Source organism: Protopterus annectens, chromosome 3.part1 (genome assembly GCF_019279795.1).
Source record: "Protopterus annectens isolate FY-2018-M chromosome 3.part1, PAN1.0, whole genome shotgun sequence".
NCBI lineage: Eukaryota > Metazoa > Chordata > Ceratodontiformes > Protopteridae > Protopterus > Protopterus annectens.
This window is the reverse complement of record NC_056732.1, coordinates 1,468,949,963-1,468,962,201: the sequence shown is the minus strand read 5'-3', so window position 1 is coordinate 1,468,962,201 and position 12,239 is coordinate 1,468,949,963.

Here is a 12,239-nt window from a genome sequence, read left to right as displayed (position 1 = left end):
TTTTTGAGGGGGACATATGCCCCCCCTTTTAAGGTGAGATTGGGATGTTGGGGAAAGGTTGTAGGTATATTTGGGGAGGTAATTTGGGTAGGAGAAAGGCTGCTTTTGCAGACAGACAAGACAGCAGACAGGGGCGGTGTATGACACATGAGGGGGGTGAACACCTTGGACTGGGATGGTGGTTGGGAATCCAAGGCCCATGAGCCCCAGATGGAAACAGTGGGACTGATGTCTCAACCCATGGGCAGTCACCACTGGCCCTTCATGGCCCCAAAGGTGGCTGTGCTGGAGGTTGGACAACAGGGGCAGGCTGCTGCTCAAGCTGCACCAGTCTGCCCTCAATCTGCCTCAGGAGTGTATCCAACTCTGTCTGGATGACCCTGCACACCATACCATGGAACTTTCTGTGGGTGGCGGGTTCCTCTCCATACCATTGCCGGGGGGGGCAGGCCCCATCACCTGAGGTGGTTCCACCCCAGGGTGGTGCAGGACCAGTAGAGGAGGCAGTTCCAGGTTGGATCCCAGACATGCTGGGGCCAGTGCCATGGCCAGATGAGACTGGACATTTGGATCTGCTTGGATCTGCCTTCCCAAGCGTGCTATGGTGTTGAGGTTTTTCAAAATGTATCGGTTAGTCGTGAACAAATCATTTCAGGATTAGTTATAACAGCATGCGTGAGTGTTCCAATTAACCCAGAACAATAGAAGTGAAACAATTGCATAGCAAACAGAACACATGCATAAATGGAGTAACAATCAGCATTGTAACAGCATTCCAGTTACATTTACGGCAACAGGCCACCAACAATGGTATCTGAACAAGGTATGTTAATATGCAACCAATTAAATATATGAACAATAATAGAACACAAGTGCCAAGTTCCCAACATTAGATTTTGAGAACAACATACCTGTAGTATATGAATAATAATTATTTATGCAAATAATGGGTGGGGTGAGAGAAAAAAGTACATTAACAACTGTATAGGCCTCTTTTTTGTACAACAGTACTGCTTAGTACTCTACAGGTCTGCCCTCACTTTACATCTACCTATGGCCCATAGCTTCTGTAGCACATATAACTGTTAAACTGTCAACCTGGAATGGTATGGGGCAAACTGTGACAACTCTGGGTGCATGACTAGAAGGGACTTGTACATGTCAGGGTTACATATATGATGGAGAAGGTGTAACCTGCACTGATGTTGTGTGAGTGTCCTACTGGTATACTTCACCTGGACTCATATCTGTGTCCAGGATTACTGGCAGCAGTGACCACTAGCCTTGACAGCGTGACACTTGAGAGACATGTATCAGGAAGAGTACATGGTGTATGTACCTATCCTGCTGCAATCTGCAGGCATGGGGGTGGACAGTGGAACAGTTGTACACGGTTTATTAGTATACCCTTCATACAGCTACTACAAACATTTCTTTACCTGTAAGACCTGTGGAGAACATACCTGTTAACACTACCTGACTGCTTCTACAAATACTCAAGATTACTTGAGTGTAAATATTCACACATCTTAGTACCAACTCCCTGGATTCAAACCATGGTCTGGGTCTGCAAAAATGAACGACAGAGCTATTTCTCATCACACTGAGCTATTGGGGAACTGCTGTTGCTTGCTTGACTGAATTCTGCCTAATACTCTCTTGCGTAGACAGTCTGACCTTGTAATTTAAGTGCAGTGTCACCAAAGACTGAGGTGACAGTTGAACATACATGCCTGAGATTCATGCATGTCAGATAGTTAGTGCACTGTGTATTAATCCTTTGAAATTATAAGATCCAGAATGCAAAGGCTAACACAAGACAATGCTGCAAAGGGCACACTATAATACATTACACATTACTATTAAAGGTTCAGATCTTAGTGCAGGACATATTTATATCTTGTTTTACAGCTTCACAATCTACAGTTTTGCATAACAGCTGGTTATCAGAATAAGCTCTGTCAATGCATGCTGTCAAAGCTATATTTGCTGTGAAGCACCTTAACACATTCTATTTCTTCAACAACATACCAGATTAAACACAGCAGCTTGTGATATAAATCTTTATTTGAGGAACATTACACAGTGCTTTATTACAGTTCAGATTCTACATTAAGTAGTATTGCATATGCATATCCTGTAGATCAATATTGGTCTGACAAACTTTATTTATTCAGTACACTCAGAACACACTATACCTACTGGCAGTGAACAATGTACTCCTTCTTATCTATTGCAGTATATACTGCAAGATAGATCTGTACTCACCAGACTCTCTGCTCAGCCTCACCAGTCTTTCCTCATGGGCTGCCACATTGCTTGCTGTCACCTCTGCAGCTGTAGGGGGAAAAAAACTACCAGTATGCATACCTATCTATCATATACTCTGGCTAGAATGTTGTACAGCTATGGGTGAAATATTTACAAACTACTGGGGCATTGCTGTCTTGAGGATCTTGGATCTATTTGGCCAAGAGCTCGCCCTTCCTCCACTTTAAGTCAGCATAGTGATGTTGTACCTGTTCACTAGTTTAGGGGATTCCAGTGGCACTGGTGAGGTTGTGTGCCAGGATGGTCCCAGGCCTCACATTTGTATTGGGAGCCCTGGTATTGGCCCTACAGCAGTCTGTCCTCACAGTGTTGCACAAGGTGCCCAGCCATGACCCTGGACTCCAAAATACTCCAGTGCTGCACCCAAAAGCAAGGTCCTAATCCAACGCCAGACATATCTCCTGCAGTAATCAATCTACAACAGGTTCTGGCTGTATTCCCACCTGTGCAGTTTAAATAAGGCCATATTCCCACCCCTTGCCATCATTGGACAATTTTTGAAAATACTGAGCACAGCTCAGCAGTGCACAAACCCACTAAGTTGAGTTGAGCAGTGCTTAAAGGGGCAGCTGTGGAACAGTGCTTAGCAGTGCACAAATCTGCTTAGCTGGGTTGAATGCTGCTTACAATTATACTTTTTAGCAATCCTCAAACCGGGTCAGCAGAGCTATCACTGCTAAGCATTGCTCAGTTTTCATTTCCAGAAAATTAATGAATTGCACATTAATGACTTCTTACCAATATTTTATTAAGTGTATATATATTTTACTTTAGATGATGTTTCCCAATGTGCTTTGATTACATTACTTTGGGGTGTGACTGTCCTGTCTGGGACACTTGTGTTTACATGGAGGATTTCACATCATATATCCAGTGAAACTATTTTATTATATCTCCTAAACATATGTATTTCACTACATTATCTGTTCCTGTAACTTTAATGTATTGGACATGTGTGTAACTGGGGCTTTTATACTTGGGTCTCCACTGTAAATCTGGAGCATTTCTCCCTGGGCCTCCGCTGAAAACAGGCTCTGTGGAACCTAGTCAGACATTCCCGGTCAACAAATGTTAAATAAAAAAAATAAAAATAAAAAAATAAAAATAGGCTTCTTGTCAAGCTGGACCACCACAGTTAAAATATTTCAGTGTATACAAAACAAATAAAAATCATTTACATTTCCCTATCATGTGTAAAAAGCTGAATGGTCAGGATTCGACCCGTGCACCTAAGGTACAAGTTCTGGTGTCCTAACCATTCAACCAGTGAGGATCTACTGTTAGGCTGATGTATATACCTCTTTATTTTCGTTTAAGCATTGCTGAGCACCATACTGTGCTGTGCAAACCTGCTCAGCTATGCTTAAACTTGACCTTTTCGACAAACATTAAAAGCATCCGGTTTCTATTTTTAGATGTTTGGTATGTATTCCTTGCAAATGTCAATAACTACATCACTAAATAAAATTAACAATAATATATAAATGCTTTCCAATGTAAAAGCTAAATGGCCTGACTTGGTATTCGAACCGTGTCCCTACTGCACGCAAAGCCAAAACTCTAACCACTAAGCTAATTCAGCATTCAGGTTTGCAGCTATACGTTTCTATATAGCTCCTCACACACATTTAAGCACTGCTGAGCAACCTGCCACCCTGAGCCAATCCACTCAGCTACACTTAAACTTCACATGTAAATGAAAAAGAAATTATTTCATACAACCATTTTAAATAGGTATATCTCAATATATAACTATCAGCATGTCAGTTGCAGGCATACCCTTCATGACAATCCATGGTATTGTAAAACGTCATCCTAGCAACTTTCTAAGTTTGTAAGAGCAATATTTAAAAATTGCCCCTATTTTTGGCCCTTTCTCCTGCTTCTATTTAATGGCTTTATCCAGATTTTTTGCTCTAAGATATTGAGGTATGTGTCCAAGGGCACACTTTTTACTGTAAAATGCTGTACGGCACTTTGACAATGCAGTGGGTGTGCTACAGTTTCTGTCACACCCCCCCCTTGCATTGCATTGCATTGTATTCATTTGCTTTCAGTGTTTTCAGACTCTGAAAGTATTTAAAAAATGTTGACAGTGCAGGGGGAATTTTACAGTTCTGTGAGCACTGCTGTAACACACCCTTGTACTCATTCAGTGTTCATGTCTACCGATCCATTTTAGTAGCATGCCTTCATTAATATGGAAGGCACGCTGCTGAGAGGGGGATGTGGATGCGAACACCATTCACTCCGTATAGGAATAACACTATTCCTACATGGAGTTTATTAAATCCGGGGGACTGTGTTTACTGTGACTTATACAATTCAGTTGAAGATGTAGAACCTAAAGAATACTGCCACTATAAAAATAGTTTGTGCTGAAGAGGTTGCCATTTATACTTCTTTCATATCCCTGTGGTTACAGAAATATGAACATGTGTTAGGAGTGTGAGGACATAATTTGATTCTGTCAAATGACTTAGGCTCCGCCCATTGGAAGTTACAGTGCAAACTTCATGAGCACCATTGGAGTGAATGAGTTAATTTAAGAAGTCTCTGAGAGAGAGAGACTGTGCATTTTATACTTTGTCTTTGACCTGGCAGCATCAGCTGGAAACATCCACTCACCACATCTGCACTTGCCTTGCGGTAAGTTAACAAGAGTACAGAAATTTCTCTTAGATTCAGTTAGGAATATAGTGAAGTATAGCTTAGATGTTTTCTGTATTTATTTGAGACTGTTCTGTAATGTTGTTTTAAATATTTCCTGTGATTTTGAACTCTGATATATTTAGTATTGTCTTGTTTTTTTATTATGTATTTTATATATATATATATATATATATATATATATATATATATATATATATATATATATATATATAAATAACTTTCAATTGCTGTTGGTCTGTATAGATATTTAATCTCTTAAAGTATCTGCATATCAATCTGGTGACACTGTGAAGGCCACTCATAATACCCTTGCTGTTAGTCAAACTACCATTTGGATTAATAGTAATGTTACACAGTAAGATTGGACGCCCCTTGCTAAGGGCCTTAAAGTAGCTGATATGTAATGGCTGGTGGCAGTTAAAACTACCTTATAGTCTGGGCAGAAGGGGGCATAGCTAGTAAACTTGTACCAGCCTTTCCCAGGTGTGTGTGTATGTGTGTGTGTGTGTGTTTGTGTATAAATCAAACCTCAAAGTGTGTGTGTGTGTGTGTCAGATACTACACCCTCACTCCCCACTGGCCCTTGTTTTCAATTATTAAGGAATTCCCAATATTATTCTAGCATGTCCAAAGGTCAGTTGTCAATCTCCTCTCCGGTCCAGCTGGTGAATCTGGGAATCTTGAGGCAATGTTATAACTGCCTCATGTACACAGGCAACCCTCTCCTCCTCCCGCATAACACAAATACTTGCGAGAGATGCAGCTATTTAGCCAAACTGGAGGCTGAACTCTCTCAACTTAGGACTGGCAAGACCAGACAGGAGGAGAAGGCAACTACACACACCACAAAACCAGCCTCACATAATGCTACCACACCACTAAATCAAACACATAAACACACAAAGACATACTCAGAGGCTGTGAGTAAAAATTTACCTAAACAGCAGAGGCCTCCAAAGCAGACACCCAAACAACTGCTACCTCAAGACACCCCACAAGCAACACATAAACCACAAAAGCAGTGTGCAAAGCAGTCACAGCCCTTAAGGCCAAATACAACACCAAACATACTTGTCATAGGTGACTCCATAGTCAGACACACTGACGTCCCACTCACCAGGCTGAACAAAGAGAGGGTCACAGTAAGCTGCCTATCGGGCGCTAGAATCTGCCACATAACACAAGCACTCTGGTCACTCCACGGCAAGTACAAATATGACACAGTCATTGTCCATGCTGGTGTGAACGACCTTAGATGTACCTCCCTGGACTACATGAAAAGAGACATAGAGGAGCTCTCTGATTATGTAGCCAAGGCAGGTATGACCCTGACCCTGAGCAGTATCCTTCCTTCACCAAGAATGATGCCACAATATAGAGACAAGATGATCAGCTTTAACAATTGGCTTAATGTCTGGTGTCATTCAAAGGGGATCCAGTGTCTGTCTGCCTGGGATGACATGCTTGACAAGCCACGCTGCTAGCCAAGGGATGGCTTACACCTGTCACCCTGGGATTCGGATATTGGCTAAGGCTCTTGCCACCCCATAGTGCCTTTTAGGCAAGGCTCAAATTCTAAACCTACCACCCTAGAAAACAAAAATGGGAAGAAACTGAGGGTAATGCTGCTCAATGCCAGAAGTCTAAATCTCAAAATGCACGCACTCGAGGCCCTTCTCAGTATGGAGAACATCGATGTCTGTGCTGTAACTGAAACCTGGTTCAAGGCTCCTGAGAGTACCCCGGCACTATTAGGTTTTACCTCATATCATGCGTTCCGGCCCCAAAACCCGGACCACACCACAAAAGGAGGGGGTGTATCCATATTCATAAAGGATACCCACACCTCCAGGTTGGTGGCAATGCATGAAGCTTTGGAAACCATCCAGATGCAACGAACCATAGACAAAACTGCTCTACAAATTGTAGCATGCTACAGGCCACCCTCTCAAACTCAGGAACACCACACAGCCTTCCTGAAGACACTGGAGGGTATAAATGTATCTCCAAACACCATCATATTGGGTGACTTCAACTGCCCAAATATAGACTGGGAACATTACTCAAGCCCTAACTTTCTAGCCCAACGGTTTCTGGAGTTCATAAATTCAAATGCCATGGAACAGCTAGTCACTGTTCCCATGAGAGGAGAAAATATACTAGATCTCATTATCACAGACATGGGGACAAAATGCTCCACACCGGAAGTATATCCCTCATTGGTGAGATCTGATCATAAACTAATCTCACTGGAAATCCACATCCCGCCCCACCCCAAACAAAAAGACCACAGTGAAGAATTTCACTAAAGCAAACTTCACACTACTCAAGACTGGTGTGGTATCCTTCAAGGCCCCTGAGCCAGTGGAAACCACAACCCAAGCTCGCGGAAGCCCTTACAAATGCCTTCTATGAACACCTCCAGGACTGCATGGATCAGGCAATCCCAAATAAAACCAAGACTCTTTCCACAAAGGGCAAGCGTCCAGTCTGGTGGACCCCAGCCATTAACAAACTTTACAATAAGAGGAGAAAGCTATTACATGATAGAACAAAATCCATAAAAGGAAGTCACCCTGATCATTATTAGTAAAAAAATACGAGCACTCATAAAATCAACTAAGGCCAATTTTGAGAGAAAAATTGCCATGGATTCAAAGGACAATCATAATTTTCAGCTATGTTAGGAACCTGGGTGGAAACTCCCAGATATGCTCAGAATTAGTCCAAAATGATACAAAAATCACTGAACCCACAGACATTGCCAACATACTGGCAGACAGGTTCAGTGCAAACTTCACCCCTCTCCCCTAAAGGAGAGATAACTATCCCAGCAGAGTGTAGCCTCCCAGACATCTCAAATGCGCAGGTGAAAGCTGCTCTCTCTAAAGATAAAAACACAGCATCAATGGGACCAGATGGTGTCCCCGGCTGTGTGCTACACGAGCTAAATGAGGAATTAAACCCGCACATAAGGCAGCTGTTTAATCTCAGCCTTACCACAGGATACGTGCCCAAGGAGTGGCGTACAGCAACTGTGGTCCCACTCCACAAAGGCAGTGCCTCTACGGACCCTGGTAATTACTGCCCCATAAGCTTAACAAGTCTAGTCTGCAAAGCTATAGAGAGGATCATAATGGAGCTCATAAACAAAGATATAGGGGACTTGCAGACATTGGACCCGACCCAGTTTGGCTTCGTCAAGGGCAGATCATGCCTTCTGAACTTGGTCGACTTCTTCAAAACAGTCACCAAGGCCATTGATGAGGGAAAGGCAGTCCATACAGCCTACCTTGACCTTGCAAAGGCCTTCGACACAATACCCACTCGGGTATTGTAGAAAAACTACCAGCTTAAATGTAAACCCATATGTCACAAGATGGGTTGCAAACTGGCTTAAGGACAGAACCCACAGGGTTAGAGTTGCTGGTGCTATGTCAGACTCCAAGCCGGTCACAAGTGGTGTCCCACAGGGCTCGGTCCTTGGCCCCTATTGTTCAGCATCTACTTCTCAGAAGTACAGGCCAACATGGGAGGATTTTGGCTGACAAAGTTTGCAGGCGACTGCAAACTGGGCCATAGTGGAAAGTGCATCGGACACGGATATCCTTCAGAAGGGACTCACGGAAACAGATAGCTGGTGCCAGAGCCATGGCCTGAAGTTAAACGCCAAAAATGTATAGTCATACCCTTCAGGAAAAACAAGGTAACCCCAAGCTACCATATAGGTGGCAATCCACTAAGCACAGAAGAGGTTATCAGGGACCTGGGGACCCAGGTTGACAGTGGCCTTTCTTTTGACACTCACGTTGCTAAAGTGGTTAGAAAGACCTTCTACATTGCCCACCTGATCATGAAGGGATTCACATCCAGATCTAGTGAGGTCATTGTTCCCCTGTACTCTTCACTTATCAGACCAATGATCGAGTACAATGCCCCATTCGGGATGTATCTCACCCGACATCTGCAGCAATTGGAGAGACCCCAAAAGTTCCTCACCAAAAGGATAAAGGGACTCCAAAATCTGTCATATGCTGCCAGATTGAAGAAACTCCAACTCTATTCAGTTGCATACCGTCTGCTCAGAGGTGACATGTGCCTGACATACAAGGCCATGTTCAACCCAGAATTAATGGACATGCTCCACCTCAAAAAATCCAAATCCACCAAAACCACTAGAGCAAGCGACTTAAACCTTAGCACAGATATAAATAGGATGTGCTGGAGGGATAGATTTATCACTCAGAGACTCCCTATGCTGTGGAATAAAATCCTGATCCATGTGAGGCAGAGCACCTCGCTGGCTCTGTTCAAGAGAAATCTTGACCTGTGGATTGGAGATCGTAGGTTTATCCCGGGAATCATCTCTGTGTCACTGCTGGACAGAGGCACAACAAACTAATGGGCACAGTATTTTTTCATATAAGGGGTGGCGTAAGCCAAAAAATTTGGGCTAGGCTTATAAATGCCTTAGGGCAGATAGCCTAGTATAAACCTATGAACCTATGAACCTATGAACTTGGGCAAGTACTGGTTGGAGAGATAGGGTGCTAAAGGTCTTGGTTTGGCCACTCAGCTGAACTCTCAACCTTATAGCTGTGCCAGTGGGGAGTCTTATTGGGGGATCAGGAGAAATCAGCCTCAGACTGACTATGGTCTCTGTGTGCTCTTATGGAAAATTGCACTTTACTGTGTATGTACTTGTCATCATCCCAGTGTGTACATCCTCCAATGTTACCAGTGGTGAGGACTGAGGCTATTTGATTACTGGGCCAGTGCTTTAGTATTACCTGATTTGAATGGATACTTCAGAGAAATGCAGTTAAGACTCATATACACAACACAAGCAGATGGTTATAAATCAAAATGGAAAGGAATTATGGTGAAACAGGGGGATGTTTGAAAAGAACAGAGAGAACAGGGCTTTGGAAGCAGGTCCTTAAGGAGAACAATAACCATGCAGAGTATTATATTCACAAAGTAACAAAAAGTATACTAAGAGCTACTTCAACATGGGAATGGACAAAGATTTTACCAACAGGAATGACTGCAAGCAAGGGTATAGAAAGTAAGGAGGAGGGGATGAAAACTGCTAAAGAAAATTAACAAAGGAACCAAAGTATTGGGAACAAAACCAGAGAAAGAGAAAGAGAAAGGCAACAGAATAGGATAAAACAAAGCAGAAATATGGACTGTAGATTACAGACTACCTTCTCTACCTTGGATTGTGTGAGTATAGACAAACAGATATTGCTAGTGGAATACTAAGTGAAAGACCTGCTATGGTAAAGTTTTTTAAATGAGTTTAGAACATAAGTTGCTTTTAAAAAATAATAATTAGTAGGACTTATAAAATATTGCATGCTAACTATAAGAATTAATCAGAGGAGTTTAGAATAGACTGAGGAGACAGAATGGAAAGGCAATATACAAGAGTACAATGTTAGGACATCTGTATAGTTCCCAAATTTGCAACAAAATCCAGCAGGTTTAACATTTTTGTTTGGAAGTGTTTGCATAGGTACGTTATACCCCTTGCAGACTTCATAGCATTTATTTCCTCAGACAGCAAATGAAAAGGTGCGTTGGAGTAGAAATAGATAATTGGGAGCATGTTTACTGGGAATGTGATGATGTGGCAGATTTTAAAAATACCATACAGAGTACTTTGTCACACATTTTGGGGGAGCAAATAGATATAACTAAGGAAATTATTCTTTTGAGCTGACTATAGTGTCAGACATGGTAAAACCTTAATGAATTTAAATCAATTGCTAGAAAATGGAAACCAAAATGTAAATATACTATAAATGAAGTACTGATTATTGCAAGGGAGATAAAGGAACTGGAGGTGGGATAATTAAAAACCAAAGGAGCAAACAACATGGAAATAAAACACCCCATTTGGTATGTACCTCACAAGACATCTGCAACAGCTGGAAAGGCAGCAGAAATACCTCACTAAAAGAATCACAGGCCTAAAGCAAATGCCCTATACTGACCGTCAAAAAAACTCCAGCTATACTCTGTGGCATATCGTCTACTCAGAGGTGATCTCTGCTTAACATACAAGGCCATGTCAAACCCTGAGCTGTTGGACATACTCCACTTAAAGAAATCCCAATCCCTCAGAGCCACACACTCCAGGGATCTAAACCTTGTCATCACAATGAACTAAACATGCTGGAGGGATAGAGTCCTGACCCAGAGACTCCCCATACTCTGGAATAGACTGCCCATACATGTCAAGCAGAGCGCTTCCTTGGCGCTGTTCAAAAGGAACCTTGACGATTGGATGGGAGATAAGAAATTCACCCCAGGGATCACTTCAGTTGCCCTGCTAGAGAGAGGTCCAGGGAAGTAAATATTGTGGGAAGAAATATCCAGGGAATTGTTATGCTTGTATACGCCCTAGGGCCAATAGCCTAGCACCAAGCTATGAACCTATAAATGCAATGGAACAATATATGCATTATAATGTTCAGGAGGAGGAGGAGGGGGGATTAAAGGATGGCAGGAACTGAGCAATTTATTTAATGCTGGAGTAAATGATAATTGTTAAAAAAGAAACCATATATGTATAATGCATGAAAATGAGAAATGTTAGCAATGTTTGTTTTCTTTTCTGTTATTATATGGATACATACACCATTGCCTACAATGTAACAATTTAATCAAGGTGTTTAAAGAATAGGGAACTAAGAAGGGACTAAGAAAGAGAATGGGGACCTACAGTCCAATACAGCAGGCTGCAGCTAAGTAGAGACTACCACAAGTGATTTAAACCTTGCAGAAAATAGGCAAAAAGCATGCAGTGCAAAGGAAAACTGTGGGTGGTACTGTCTTTGGGGAAATTTTGTAACTGTACAAACTACCTTTTACCAAGTTATAATACACATGACACAGGACTCAGCACCACTCAGTGCAGTAAACAGTAAGCAAGACACAGCACTTGGCACCCTTCAGTGCAGTAAACAGTAAGCAAGATACAGCACTCAGCACTACTCAGTGCAGTAAACAGTAAGCAATACACAGCATTCAGCATCACTCAGTGAAGTCAACAGTAAGCAAGACACACCACTCAGCACCATTCAGTGCAGTAAACAGTAAGCAAGACACATCACTCAGCATCCCTCAGTGGAGTAAATAGTAAGCAAGACACACCACTCAGCACCACTCAGTGCAGTAAACAGTAAGCAAAACAGAGCATGCAGCACTAATCAGTGCACTAAACA